This window comes from Toxorhynchites rutilus, chromosome 3, assembly GCF_029784135.1.
Source record: "Toxorhynchites rutilus septentrionalis strain SRP chromosome 3, ASM2978413v1, whole genome shotgun sequence".
NCBI lineage: Eukaryota > Metazoa > Arthropoda > Insecta > Diptera > Culicidae > Toxorhynchites > Toxorhynchites rutilus.
Genome location: NC_073746.1, coordinates 8,025,989 through 8,041,706, shown reverse-complemented (window position 1 = coordinate 8,041,706; position 15,718 = coordinate 8,025,989).

Here is a 15,718-nt window from a genome sequence, read left to right as displayed (position 1 = left end):
CTTTATTTCACGATTTGCTGTTACTGCGTCTTTTAATACCAGATTTAAGTTATGAGCTGCACAATGAATGAAATATGCGTGTGGCGCGTTTTCTCTTATTTTTTTTTCTGAAGACCGTTATAAGCTCCGCTCATAACGGCTGCACCATCATAGCCCTGACCTTTTTAATATCAAGTCCTTTCTTCCGAATCGAGTCAAGAACTTGAGAACATAGGCCCTCAGCAGATTGCTCCTTTACTTCTCCCTTCTTCTAGCTTATCGATTTTTGCTATATCTTGAGTCGTGAAACACAACAATGAAATAAATTCATTTTGAATAGAAGGGCTGAGATATCTTACACTATTCTTAGGCAACTTGATAACCTCAGCCAACACGGCATCATACTTTGCCAGAATACTAATCACTGATAAAAAGTTCCCTTTATTATATCTGGATAAATCCTCTGTTGTGGCTCGAAATGGAAGATTGCATGTGGCTAACAGAAGGGATACATCTAGTATCCTATGTAACACTTTTCTCCAAAAACTTCGCTCATGCTTGATGCATTCTTCCATGGTGTCTTGTATTGTACGATTACGTAGCCAGTCTTCATAAACCATGCAGGAAGCTACGTGATGTTGTGATGATTCATGTATAGCAATGCTCTGACTTAAATGCCTCCAATCGGTTACCCCGACCGAACCCCATACTTTCTGGTATCCAGTAATATTGGTTTGCGGAAACAGCCAACAAGGCGTACAAAAAACGCAAAAACGCAACTGAACGAGATAGTTGAATAATTCAACCAGAATCGTTGGAGTTTTAATCTAGATTTTGTTGCAGATGTATAATATGCGGTGGAAAATGATCTTCCATCTTTATTTTTGGGAAATGGCACAACCAGTACAGCTCCAGAGTGAATTACGTTATGCTTGTCTTCAGAATTGGTGACAACAGCTGGAAACACTGGAATCGCCGTAGTATTGGACACTGAAAGCAAGTAGATTCTATACTTAGTAGAACCAGAGTCTGGGATGGCAGGATATAATAATTTAATATAGTTTTTTAAATTGCTTTTAGAAAAGCGTACTGTTTGAAATGAAAAAGTTCATCAATAGTCGATACTGTTGCTAATTAAAAAAATAAGTAATCAAATTCACTTATTATGGAATTAGTAGATGTTTAATTGTTTACCTTCAGTAATGACGTTTGAAAGAACTGGAGACTGCTTCTCTGAAGGTATTACTTCAGTTTCCGTAATGGAGTTTTTCAACTCGAGTCTTTTCGGAGTTGATGGTCTGCTCAGTGAGTCTAAATACAGAATAATTATTATTCATTGTTTTTGGATTTCTACGCAATTATAGAGCAGAACAGTCCTCAGTGCAGTGCAGTGTAATGTAAAAGTTCTTCTTCTTCTGATTTTGGTAAGTAGTAGAACTCATACTACTTACCAGAATCAGAAGAAGATTCATGTTCTTTCGCTGCACTATCTCTTGACGTGGGTGGAGTTGAAGAATCTTTCTCTTTCAACCAAGATGTTAAAGCACTTGCACTTTTAATATCTTCCGCTACAAGTTTGATTTTTTGTTTCCGCTTTTGAGATCCACTTGGATAATTTCGTTTCATTTTCTTGAAGGCAATTGCACGTACTTGTGCTTGTTGTGCTTAACAATAAACATATCAAAAAAACAAACAGTGAATTTCACAATGGCAAAGAGGACGCCCCGCACCACATCTCACAAACCGCTTGATGAAAACAAGAAATTTAAAAACAGGAAGTGGGTTATATCTATGGTATAACCGCAAGGGTGACGTAGGACTATCGTTGATTTAGAGATCATTTGTTTGAAGTTGAATCTAAATCCATCCTGAATGAATGAATAAATGAATATTTGGGTGACTTCAAAAACGATAGTGTTACGTTGGAGACTCAAGGTTTTATGCATCCAATATTGGATACAAAAAACCTTGTTCTGAAGAATAATCTTCAGAAGCTTTCCTGCTAACTGCACTTGATTGACAAATCACAAAACCAAATGTATGTGGTCGTAGTATTATATGGATAGAAAACATTAAAATAAACTCGCTTGAATGTAATTTTCAATTCCAAGGGGAACTGGCAGATTATTTTTCAGCAACGATCATTTCTTTCCAGGTTTCCTCTCGATAACCAGCAAACGAAAAGAGTTGCGTACGTGTATGTGTGTGTGTGTGGCGGCTGCTTCTATGTCTTCCCGAGGAACCGTATTTCGATGCTGATACTCTCTTGGTCACGAGAGTATCAGTATCGGCTTTTCTGCGCTCCCTCACAGTTAAAACAAACTGATTGCATTTCAGGTCAGGTCAGGCCAGGTAATGAATCCCTCGATCCCTCGCCGTTCAGCTCGTTCAGTAACGATGTTGTCTTGTCGATGTCCTCAGGCGTCGTGCACAAATTACGTAACGCTAAAAATCCGAATTTTGAACCACCTCTCCCCCCCCCCCTTTCGTAACGCAATTTCCTATCTCTAATAAACAGAAAGTAACACAACATCTACCCCTTCCCCCCTTATCGCGTTACGTAATTTGTGCACGACGCCTCATGAAAAATGAATCGGTTTCACCACCAGAATATCATTTCAGTATGCTTTTCGTGTGTGATTGAATCGAGAGAAGGTGTGGTTTACGATGGCAATTTGGAAGGCAAACTAGAGGAGAATGAACTCTCTGAGTATGAAAATTTCGGCGACTGAGCAATAATCGATTGAAAATTATATAATTTTCGCGATACGAAACATTTTCCGTTTTTCATGTTATGCATCCAATATTGGATACGAAAATATCCTACTGATGGGAAAGAATAATCTTCAGAAGCTTTCCAGCTAATTACACTTGATTGAAAAATTACGAAATCAAATGTAGTTGGTCGCTGTTTTCGCCATATAATTAGAAAACTTTTTTTTTTTTTTTCTGTATTATAGTGACTTTCAACGCTTCTGGCTGGTTCGTCACTTTTCCTTCCATTTTGGAAGAGTGTCGGGAGCGAGAATTGAACTCGTGATCTTGAGCGTGAGAAGTATGGATGTTACCTCCACGCCAGATCGGCTCCACATAATTAGAAAACATTAAAATAAACTCTTTCGCATGGATGTATTCTTCAATTCCCAGGGAACTGGCAGATTATTTTTCAGCAACGATTAGATCTTTCCGGAATTTTCTCGATGCTGTATGGCATCCAAACGAAAATTCTCGTTTCAGTTTGGCCTGCAAAAAACTTTTCTAAACTCTAATCCATCAAATTTGGAGCCCTGAAAAGGGCCGATGATTATATGCTAAGCTAATATAGCACCCTCTCCTTGGATTCGATGGGCCAGCTGAATGTCCTTGGGCATGATGTGACGCGTTTTGCGTGGATAGTACACAAATTTGTATCTTCGAATAAGCCTCCTGCAGCGTCATAACCGCGGAACTTTGGAAGCGCAAGTCGGTTTTGAAGTCCTGAGAAATTCCACGAACCAAATGCTGCAAAGGTAGCTTGCGGATCAGCAATTCGGTCGACTTCTGATAGCGACGAATTTCATGCGAAGTTCCCGGTCGATAGCGATGTGGCTTCTTCACGCTTCCTGCGGCTGATGCGCTTATCCGAGCTGCTTTCGTGGTGCCTTACCACCGAAAGACTAACGAGCTGTCTGCTTAGTCCAGATGAAACGAGTCCTCACGGTGCGAGAGTAGAGTAAGAAATGAACGAAAGCAAGGGAAGTGTCATTTTATAAAACATAAAAGAATCGAATGTAAACCCCACCCTCTTTATTGTATAAGCTTACTGTATACTCACGAATATAATAAGGGTGGGATTTAGATTCTATATTTATGGTTTATAAAATGACGCTTCCTTTGCTTTCGTTCATTTCTTACTCTACTCTCGCACCGTGAGGAGTCGAGCTCGTTAGTCTTTCGCAGACAGCTCGTTAGTCATTCGGTGGTAAGGCACACGAAGTCAGCTCGGATAAGCGCACCAGTAGCAGGATAGGTGGAGAAGCCACATCGCTATCGACCGGGAACTTCGCATGAAATTCGTCGCTATCAGATATCGACCGAATTGCTGATCCGCAAGCTACCTTTGCAGCATTTGGTTCGTGGAATTGCTCAGGACTTCAAAACCGACTTGCGCTTCCAAAGTTCCGCGGTTATGACGCTGCAGGAGGCTTATTCGAAGATACAAATTTGTGTGATATCCACGCAAAACGCGTCACATCATGCCCAAGGACATTCAGCTGGCCCATTGAATCCAAGGAGAGGGTGCTATATTAGCTTAGCATATAATCAACGGCCCTTTTCAGGGCTCCAAATTTGATGGATTAGAGTACAGAAATGTTTTTTACAGGCCGAACTGAAAGGAGCATTTAGCGAAAATCGTGGTTTCGATAATAATTCGTTACCGATAGGTGCCATGGATATGGATTTCCTTATGAAGAATATGAAATACATGACATGATGTAGTGAATATATCCGAAGAAATCACTTTGGTGAAACTGCATTATAAAATTATTTGTGTACGAATGCCGCAATCGATAGTCGACTCTAATTTGCGCTGGGTGATTTCCTCGGAGGACTCGATTCCTCCTTTGAGCATTAATAATCTCTTTCTGGCAAAACGATGTGGTATGAATCACATTATTTGAATGATAGAATGAAGAAGTTTTCTGCCAATTTCCTTCAACCTCCAAACGTATCTTTCTCCCGTTTGTCGTTTTCGCGTTCGCTAATCCTTTCTCACAACACCCATTTCTAGTTTGAGAAATTGTTGAGTAAACATTGTTTGCCAGTGCGCGTAGAGCGGGAATTCCTAAAGATTCATTGCACCTCTAATAAATTGCCGAAAGACGTGGTCTTACGTTGATCGCACTTGATTGAAAAAATCCAAAACGAAATGTATTTGGTCGAAGCATTATATGAGTAGAAAGCAAATAATCGCTCGAAAATGACTTGATTTTCGCGATGTGAAACATTTTCCGTTTTTCATGTTATGCATCCAATATTGGATACGAAAATTTCCACTGATGGGGAAAAAAATATTCAGAAGCTTTCCTGTTAATTGCGATTGATTGAAAAATAACAAAACCAAATGTATTTGGTTGCAGTGTTATATGGATAGAAAACATTAAAATAAACTATTTCGCATGAATGTATTTTTCAATTCCCAGGGGAACTGGCAGATTATTTTTCAGCAACGAGAATTCCGCGCGTGTATGTGTGTGTGTGTGTGTGTGGCGGCTGCTTCGATGTTTCAAGCGGAACCGTGACATCACTCTCCTCCTGATGGATTCCCTTTTGGCCTTAGGTGCACAAACAGGCTCTTGGTGACACCGTTCATCAGCGCTTTCATGATAAACGAAATTAGCTTCACAACAACAACGACAACATGCTCCAATCGCTGTTCAATCATAACTGAGTGGGTTTACGAGCGGCGCTCGCTTATATACCGATTGGTGATTTCAATAGCCTGTTTTGAAAGCAATTTTAAGACTATTGAAACAAGTTTTTGGATGAAAAAGTAACAAGTATCTGACGCGTAGACATTTTATCTTTCAAATGAAGTGTTTATCATACCATTTCGTTCAGTTGTTTAAGAGCTATTAACGCTCAAAATCTCGGTCTCCAGCGTAACGCTTTCGTTCTCGAAACTTTGGTTTTACACCCCGGTATAGAAATGAAAGACGTAGTCCTACGTCAAAACAGTAGGCTTTGGAATAAATGTCCAAAACATATGACATACTTTGTTTTTGCAAATTGTCATATTTAGTTGCGAAATGTCAATTGAGGCGGAAACTCGTAAAACTATAATCAAAACTTTTCAAGAGCATCCAAAGTGGACCTTCGAACACATCGCAAAAAGTGTCCGCGTTTGCTCGAAAATCGTTTCCAATGTAATCAAACGTTTTAATGAAAACCTGACAATAAAACGTCAGGAAGGTTCTAGAAGAAAATCTGGGTTTCAACGCCCAAGGAAAGCCAAGAAGATTATTACCCATTTTGAGCGTAATCCTAACATCTCACTACGGAAAATAGCCCAGAAAGTGCACTGTTCACATGGACTGGTCCAGAAGTACCTACCTGCTATGAATAAACAGATGTGAACTGAATGATGAATCACCATTTGGCATTTGGGCGTTCAATATTTTTCCCACGTATATTCAAACTCAAAGCGTGGTCAAAGTGAAACACGACAATTTTTAAATACCTTCTTACTAGTACTTTTGAATTTGAAAGAAATTTTCACGTATTGTATTGTTGTAGTTGTAGAACATCGTATTTTTTATGTAGAAATTAAGGATCATTCGGGGCCCTCCTGGTCGGGGGCCCCGGTGCGATGCACCGGCTGCACCGGCATATTTACGGCACTGCGAGCCGGCACTCAATTACATAACACCATTATTGCATTGATGTTACGGATTGGCAGTTCAACCCTCAACCATACATTATACCCGTATTGATATCATCTAAAACCGCTCCCATAATGGGCATTTGTCTGAGAAAATCACACAGGTGTGTGTGTACCTCCGCTCTCCATCAGGATCACAGACCGGCAAAGCGCACCAACAATTTAGATACCAGACGGTGGTCCGCCTCCGGAACTCTTCTCCGCTGGCACGAACAAGGGTTCGATCTTACCGCATGCTGCTGATGAATGACCGCTTCTCGCTCTCCTGTACCGTTGCTTCAAATGTGATTGAAAGTTGATAAGAGTCAGTCAGGGGTGACATCGGTGCCGGGAAGTGATTTATTGTGCACTTTCCTCCACCGGGTAACGGTACTCTTGGTATTCTCTCCTACAATAGAGCAGATTACTATGCCGCAAACAAATACTGCTGGTGTCGTCTATTGGTGGACCGTTTCCGAGCCGCCGTGGGTAGTCTTTTGACAAGCTGTCATTAATCAATCGATCGCTGGTGCGACTTTGGGGTTGGAGGAACTTTTTATTCCATGCGGTCACAGAACCGAACTTCGTTCGGTATAATCTTAATTAATTAATTGTGGTTTGTAAACATGTGTGTAACGGAGAGAAAAAAAAACGGCGAAAAATATTTTCGATAATCTATGTAGATTAATTACACGCCTAGCGAATTGTCTGTCTAACAAGTCAATCATTCGCATCAGAATTCTCTGTGTAATTGCCGTAATTTTCCGTCTGTTCGGACTGAGAAAATCACCTTGATGGGAGCAGAATTATGTATTTCTTTCTGAATCATTAATAAGACTGACCAGCAACAACATGCGAAACGAAGTGTAGAAGATTCCTTTCGAGCGGATCATCATGATGCTGCAGTTTGGTTGCGTGGGCTTAACAGGGCATCTTGTTTGTTTGTTTGTTTGTATAATGAAGTGATTAGCTATAATTTTCTCAGTTCCTACCTTTTGCCTGATTATTCTTTCGTGGAAAATTTTCCCGTATGCAACGTTCGAGGCAACAACAATTAGTCCCGAGGAAAAATCAGAAGCGAAGACGTAGGTAATTCTGCCAATCATGAAGATCGGTCGCAGACGTTGGTAGAATAATCGTTATGATCTGGAGTTGCTTGCAGACATTTCATTCCAGTGCAACAATTGACCACCAATGGAAAAAAAATAAGATCACACAAAAAAGAAATACAATTTTCATTAACAACGTATTCCAGACAACTTTCACGCACTTCATAAAACAACACATCGTGTTTTATTTCACTCGCGCACTCGAATTGAATTTACCGTCCAAATTAAGATTGCGAAGTGGGAGCCGTAAACTCAAACACTAAAATATGGCTGTAAAGTTTGGAATTTATTTCATACAGTCCCACAATGGGTTTGAAATGTCAAATTCACGATCTTTATTGATCTGTATCCGTTTTATGATCAGTTTATCATCAGATAACATGTTTGTGATGTTGCTTAAATTGTAGACGATGGGACTTTTCTATTGTTGATATACTATTTTTAGACATTTTCTGAGTGTCTTGTGGTGATTGAAATTGAAGACGTTTGAATTGTATTCAATTTGGGTTCTGGCAGCATTCTGGCAGTAACTCCAGAAATGTAATGATTTTACTTAAGCAACAATTTGAAGAAACTTCCATAGTTTACTGCTTCATTTTTCCTCTGTGTCATTTTCTGATATTCACCCTTCCTTGTTCTAGTAATTTCTGTGATTGGAAATTGAATTCTACTTCTCTGCTGTCTTCAATACTTTCATTCGAACCACACCTACGGCGCAAATATCCGGATATTTAACTCTTCAATTCCTTCAATCTAGCCTTCAACTTTTCAAACAATTCTTCCAGAGTCATTCACAAACCTAATCGCTCATTCTGTTCGCCGTTAAATGAGCTATCAGCGACAGTTCCTTAGCGCACATCCGTGAAATTCGTATGAATACCACAATCGCAGCCCCGCAGGAAGGCAATAACCATCAATCATCGCTTCACGAAACGCGCCTCTCATCGGAACGAATCGGACCCATTGACAGAGAGGGGGCCACAAATCCTCTGGTAATGCTTTCTGTTTGCTGTTGTTATGCTGGCATTCGACAGAGTTTAATTCGATTTAAATTTCGCATTTGGGAAATGTGACACTTTGCCTCGGAGTTCGGAAGCGCGCGTTGATGAGGGTCGATTGTTGTGAACAGGCGCTGAAAATTTTTTAATGTCTCAACTCCGCTCACAATTGATTTCCGCCTGTAAGAAATCAGAATGGGCGTAGCGAAGGAAAGATGTTTGCTCTGGGGAAGAATGAGTCAAAGTTTGCCGTTCCAGCCCGATTGACAGTTCAATTGGAAGAGGATGGCACGGTTTGGACAAATTATATCCGGGGAGGAAATTAAATAAGGCGAGAATTGAGACGAAAAGTGGAACGATATCAATGGTGGTTCATGAAGATTGGAACCAATTGGAAATAATTTAAGTAAAAAGGTGTGGATAGGATTCACACTCAATCGCTCAATTTTCACTCGAACAGTCGGTCAGAAAAGATGCTTCTATTTTGATATAAACTGCTTGTAGTAAAAGAAACAATGTCTTTAATCCACCAATATTAACGTACAAATTGTTTGTAACATGAACAATTGTTAATTTATGTTAGGAATAGAACAAACAACAATCTGTCGCTACTTTTTGATCAAATTTCGAACGTTGTACATGAATATCTCCACCGACTCCTCTTCAGCGCCACTCCTGTCAAAGATAACAATTGCATTCAAATTCAAAAACCATCAATGGAGATTCACATTCTTCAAGTAGATGGTTGAAGTATAAGCAGCTAAAACTGAACATAAGTAAAACTAAATATATGATATTCACGCGAAATCGAATAAATGAAAACGTCTCTATTGTAATTGATGATGAGACTATTGATCGCGTTCGGGAAATTAAATATCTTAGCTTGATTATTGATGACAAACCCAAGTTCAACACTCACATTGACAATGTCATCAAGAAAATTGCCACAATGTATGGAGTCTTATGCCGATTGAAAAACGATTTGGCCATTCACAGCAAAATACTACTGTACAAATAAATCATCTCTCCTAATTTAGAAAACTATGATGTTCATTTTTAAACGGTTTGCTGCCTCGATATTTGAGTGATCGAGTTGAAAGAGGAAGTGATTTTCATAGGTATAACACTAGAAACGCGAATGAATTGAGAACACCCAATTTCTTGACATGTGCTTCACAAAATTCGCTGTATTTCAAAGGAATAAATGTTTTCAACTCGATGCCAAGACATTTAAATGCGGAACAACACTTACAGAATTCAAGAGGCACTGTATTTCACACATTAGAGCTGTATTTTCTAAACATCTGAATTAATGTTTTTTAAATTTTTGATGAAGAATAGTAACTGACGTAGTTTTTTACGAAAAGATAATTTTGTGTTTTTTTTATTTATATTTTTTTTATATTTTTTTATCCAATGAATACTTTACCTGACGAAGTTTTTTTAACGGATTATACGGTGTAGAATTTGTTTTCTTTTAATTATTGTTTTTGTTTTAAATTGGTATTTATCAGTATTATGTCTGTCATGATCTTGGTGATGATGGACTATTTTTATTTTTTATTTTGTTGTTTTCTTTTGTATTAGTTTTCAAAAAAATAGAAGTCTACAAAAGTTTGAGCTTCGCGCGCGTTGCACAGATATAAAGGATATAAAATGAAAGTTTTTGTGAGAGCCGGTCTAGAATTTTTTCTTAAAGGAAAATTTCTCGACTTCTCTGGATGGGGATACTCATTGTCTATCCAAAATTAGGCTGACGGTTGTACTTAAGCTTTAGTGGACCAATTGGCTTCAAGGGCCTTGTCGGGAACGTGGAGGACAAGACGTTTTTTTTTCAAATTCATATCTGTGGGCAAATCAGTTCGTTTTTTTTTGTTAAACTGATTTCAAAGCTGAGAAAAGAAATAATATCTTCTAGATAACTCGTCTTGCTCAAATCTCTGTAGGGGAAGGTGGCGGGATCATCATCATCTCTATCTCTAACACTTATCCAGAAAAGTTGAAGAGTGCTGGACCTCTAGATTAAAAAAACACATTTTTTTCTTGGTACTGATTTTTTGTTTTGATAATATTTCCCGAAAAGTAACTACACTCTGTCCAACATCAACAACTATAAGACCACTTTGCATATATTTCGTTGTAACCAAAACAGTTAGAATTTCAACAATATATTTTCATACATTGTTGAATGCTTAGAATAAAGTATATTTAACGTCAATTTCGTTCAAAAGAGTTGTTTGTTTATTTATTGCACTTAAATATGATGATTTCAGACGTCCAGTTTTTATAAGATCATTTCTAAATTATCAATGAAAAATTCAAAACAATCGGCAGATTTGAATGTCAATAGTTGGTAGTCTTGCTATTTCGGTTAATAACCTGGAAAATTAGTATTGGCATACTATTTACCAAATCCTGCAGAACGGATTTCTCGATATTGTCTCATGTCTCCGAAATTTCAACCTACGTAGATTCTGTGTACTAGAATCCTCCAATGATGTTCAACAGTATTCAAGTCTGAAGAGCGAGCCGGCCGGTCCAATAAGTCAAGTTTTTGGCCCCTAACCCGTTAAGCCCAGCGTCGGTCCCTCGGGGGAACTACAGTAAGTTTCTAATTCGTAGGTCATCTTTAGTTCTCAAGTAATTCAAATAATCTATTCGGGATGGTTTCGATGTTGTGGTGTGTATCTCGTTCTACGCAGAGAATACTGCTTGTTTAAGCTCTTCAAATCACTCATACTCTTTGTAAGCTGCATCTGCTATTCGTACGATCACTCCTCATAAATTCTTGATAGGGTTTTGATCTGGTAAACAAGCTGACCAGTGCAGAATCTGAAGCTCCTATTCATTAAACCATGCCATGACTTTCCGGATTGTATAAAATGATGCCGAATTACCAAAATTATCATGGTGTTTCTGATGCAGAAGTAAATGATTCTGAAGTACTTCATTGCACTCCTGACTGTTCATTCGCGTCAATTTTTTTTTCTGTTTTTTCAAATATTTTCTGGGGACTAACACAAACTTTTTCTAAGCAACTTGACAGCAAATTCAATTAGCCTTATCAACTAGCTTTTATTTGGTTCCTAGAAGGTTCCTATAGGAGCTTTCCATACAGAAATATTTTAGTTTGAATGAAAAATTAACCCTTCGTCTTTGATGATGAATTATTCAATAAACAACCATCGCACCGCAAATCGAAAGACAGGATAGGGATAGGATAATTTGTTACTTTGACGAAAGGAAAAATTATTCAAATGTTTTGCATCGATTTCAAAAAAGTGACAAAAACAATATTTTTATAGGGCTTTACAAAATCCACTGCAATTCTGCAAATATCGCAGTAAGTTCTAATGTTTGCAGGCAAATTTTTATTCATCTAAACATCTAAACATCTGTGAACGTTTCATATTGATACGTTCAGCCGTTTTTTCTAACCGATTTTTCATAATTTGGAGTAAATTAGAGGAGCATTTAATCGCAAATCGTACCAGAAGTACAAAAAATCTTACGCGTCTCTCAGAATGAACTATTCGTATCTTTCGTCTTGATGACCTGAAAATTGTAGTTTTTAAATGATGTGCATCCAATTGATACACGTTGATTTTTCACGAAGTTACAGCATGTCAAAAACCACTTAAAATGTCCGACTTCGCACTCTGTTCCTCTTTTTTTTGCGAGTTTAAAAACTTGACACTTGAAAAATACAAAAGCATTCGTTTACGCTCAGCGCTTGGACACACACATATGAAAATCATGCAGTGTGTCCAATCCCTACGCACCAGAATATATTAGGCTGTCAAAAAAGTCCTGCGGTATTTCCGCGAGGTGTCGTTGTAAGCGCGTAGTTCTAGTTGTATTCATTGTATCGAGTCATACTATACCTTGTTGGAAAGGTATTTTAGCGCGCTATAATATAGTCCTTGACAGTGTTTTGTTTGGTTAAGTCGTTCGTGAGTTATAGTGTCGCAAATATGGAGCAAAATAAAGAGAAAATCCGACATATTTTACAGTACTACTATGACAAAGGCAAAAATGCATCTCAAGCTGCCAATAAAATTAGTGCAGTTTATGGACCCGATACAGCTTCCATTTCCACCGCACAACGATGGTTTCAACGTTTTCGTTCTGATGTAGAGGTCGTCGAAGATGCGCCACGCTCCGGAAGGCCTGTCGTCGAAAATTGCGACAAAGTCGCTGAATTAGCTGATAAAGACCGGCATAGTAACAGCCGTAGCATCGGCCAAGAGCTGGGGATGAGTCATCAAACCGTTATTAACCATTTGAAGAAGCTTGGATTCACAAGAAGCTCGATGTATGGGTGCCACACACGTTGACGCAAAAAAACATCTTTGACCGTAAAGGGTGTGTCACATCAAATTGCATCACGGAAAAAATGCTGTAGAAATTCGCCCAGTAGACCGATCCTTTCGAAAATTTGAGACAGTAAAATAAAAACTATTAAACAACTTTTGGCATTTTCTTTTTATTCATACTTCGAGCCCAAGCCCGTATGCTCGCACCTTCCTCTTTACCCCGTCCATAAGGTTCTGTACAACGTCAGGTTGTAGTTTTTTTTGAACAGAAATCCATTTTCTCTTGAAGTCCGCCTCCGATTTGACAACTTTTGGGTTCTTCCGGAGGGCCTGCTTCATAATCGCCCAATATTTCTCTATTGGGCGAAGCTCCGGCGCGTTGGGCGGGTTCATTTCCTTTGGCACGAAGGTGACCCCGTTGGCTTCGTACCCCTCCAACACGTCCTTTGAATAGTGGCACGAAGCGAGATCCGGCCAGAAGATGGTCGGGCCCTCGTGCTGCTTTAATAGTGGTAGTAAGCGCTTCTGTAGGCACTCCTTAAGGTAAACCTGCCCGTTTACCGTGCCGGTCATCACGAAGGGGGCGCTCCGCTTTCCGCAAGAGCAGATCGCTTGTCACACCATGTACTTTTTGGCAAACTTGGATAGTTTCTGCTTGCGAATCTCCTCCGGAACGCTGAATTTGTCCTCTGCGGAGAAGAACAACAGGCCCGGCAGCTGACGAAAGTCCGCTTTGACGTAGGTTTCGTCGTCCATTACCAGGCAATGCGGCTTCGTCAGCATTTCGGTGTACAGCTTCCGGGCTCGCGTCTTCCCCACCATGTTTTGCCTTTCGTCGCGGTTAGGAGCCTTCTGAACCTTGTATGTACGCAGGCCCTCCCGCTGCTTGGTCCGCTGGACGAATGAACTTGCCAAATTCAGCTTATTGGCGACATCCCGGACCGAACTTCTCGGATCACGTCTAAGCTGCTTAACTACGCGCTTGTGATCTTTTTCACTGACGGAGCATCCATTTTTGCCGTTCTTCACCTTCCGGTCGATGGTTAGGTTCTCGAAGTATCGTTTTAGTACTCTGCTGACCGTGGATTGGACGATTCCCAGCATCTTACCGATGTCCCGATGTGACAACTCCGGATTCTCGAAATGAGTGCGCAGGATTAATTCACGACGCTCTTTTTCGTTCGACGACATTTTTCCAAATTTACGAAAAATTGACAGTGAAGCATGGCCAACGTGATCTATACACTCTTATCTGATTATAAGCGAAAGCTGAATATATAATTCCTAAAAATTTCTACAGCGTTTTTTTCCGTGATGCAATTTGATGTGACACACCCTTTATCGACGCATGTGAATCGCTGCTGAATCGCAACAAAATCGACGTTTCTGAAGCGGATGGTGACTGGCGATGAAAAGTGGGTCACTTACGACAACGTGAAGCGCAAACGGTCGTGGTCGAAGCCCGCTGAAGCGGCTCAGACGGTGGCCAAGCCCTCATTAACGGCCAGAAAGGTTCTGCTGTGTGTTTGGTGGGATTGTCAAGGAATAATCTATTATGAGCTGCTTCCCTATGGCCAAACGCTCAATTCGGACCTGTACTGCCAACAACTGGACCGCTTGAAGGTAGCACTCATGAAGAAAAGGGCCTTCTTTGATAAACAGAGGCCGCATTGTCTTCCATCAGGACAACGCCAGGCCACATACTTCTTTGGTGGCGCGCCAGAAGCTCCGGGAGTTTGGATGGGAGGTTCTTTTGCATCCGCCGTAAAGTCCGGACCTTGCACCAAGTGACTACCACCTGTTTTTGTCCATGGCGAACGAGCTAGGTAGTCAGAAGTTAGCCACAAAAGAGGCCTGTGAAAATTGGCTATCCGATTTTTTTTCCCAATAAGGAAGCGAGCTTCTATAACAGGGGTATTATGAAGTTGGCATCTCGTTGGGAACAAGTCATCGAACAAAACGGCGCATATTTGACTTAAAACAGATGATTGTAACTAATTTTATGAACAAATGAAAATTCAAAAAAAATACCGCAGGACTTTTTTGACAGCCTAATAAATTGAAGCATTGTTTGTTTACAATGACACAAAGCAGCAAAATCGTACCCTGGTCTTATAGAAGTTGGACAGAGTGTACAGTCGCAAATAAATCCAACCAGCTTTGCAGTTATTCCATGCCAAACCGATATAATGTTTATCAGATTTTCGTGAAAAGTGTTGTTCCATTTCGCAAAATATCAGACCTATTCTCTTTATTTTTTCTCCTGGATGCCCATTTCAAATTTAGGGTGATTCGTAAAATCAACTATTTCCCCCTTTTTTCAATTTTTTTTCAAATCTATAACTTTTTAACTACAGGACCGATTCAGATGATTGACATGTCAAATTAAAGCCAATGAGTTATACTTCTTTGAATTTTCACAAAAATCTGTGAACCATTTTATTGGTTTGGCATGGAATGGCTATATAACAATATTTTTAGAAGCAAAAACCATGTTAATAACAAAAGAAGATGCTGAACGCTAAGAATATTGTGTAGAAATATCCCGAACAGTGCACCTTAACTTTAAATTATATGAAACCATCATTATATGTTAACAAAGGTAATTTTACTCCAACTACTACGGGAACGGGACATCGTATCCAAAATAGTTCATGAATAGTATTATGATTTTTTCCGAGTATCATTGCGACGCCACAGATCTAAAACATCCGGAACAAACACTTAATCAGTTGTACGATATTAAATTTGCATTCTCGACAAATATTGTTTACACAAAGTAAACCAATAAAAATGAATGAATTTAGATAAGTATTCATAAAACGAAAGCACCATGCTACGATCTAAATCAAATAGGAAACCTGCTGCAATATAATATGTTGCCGTAGGATTTTATCTGCATAACAAGCATTATTC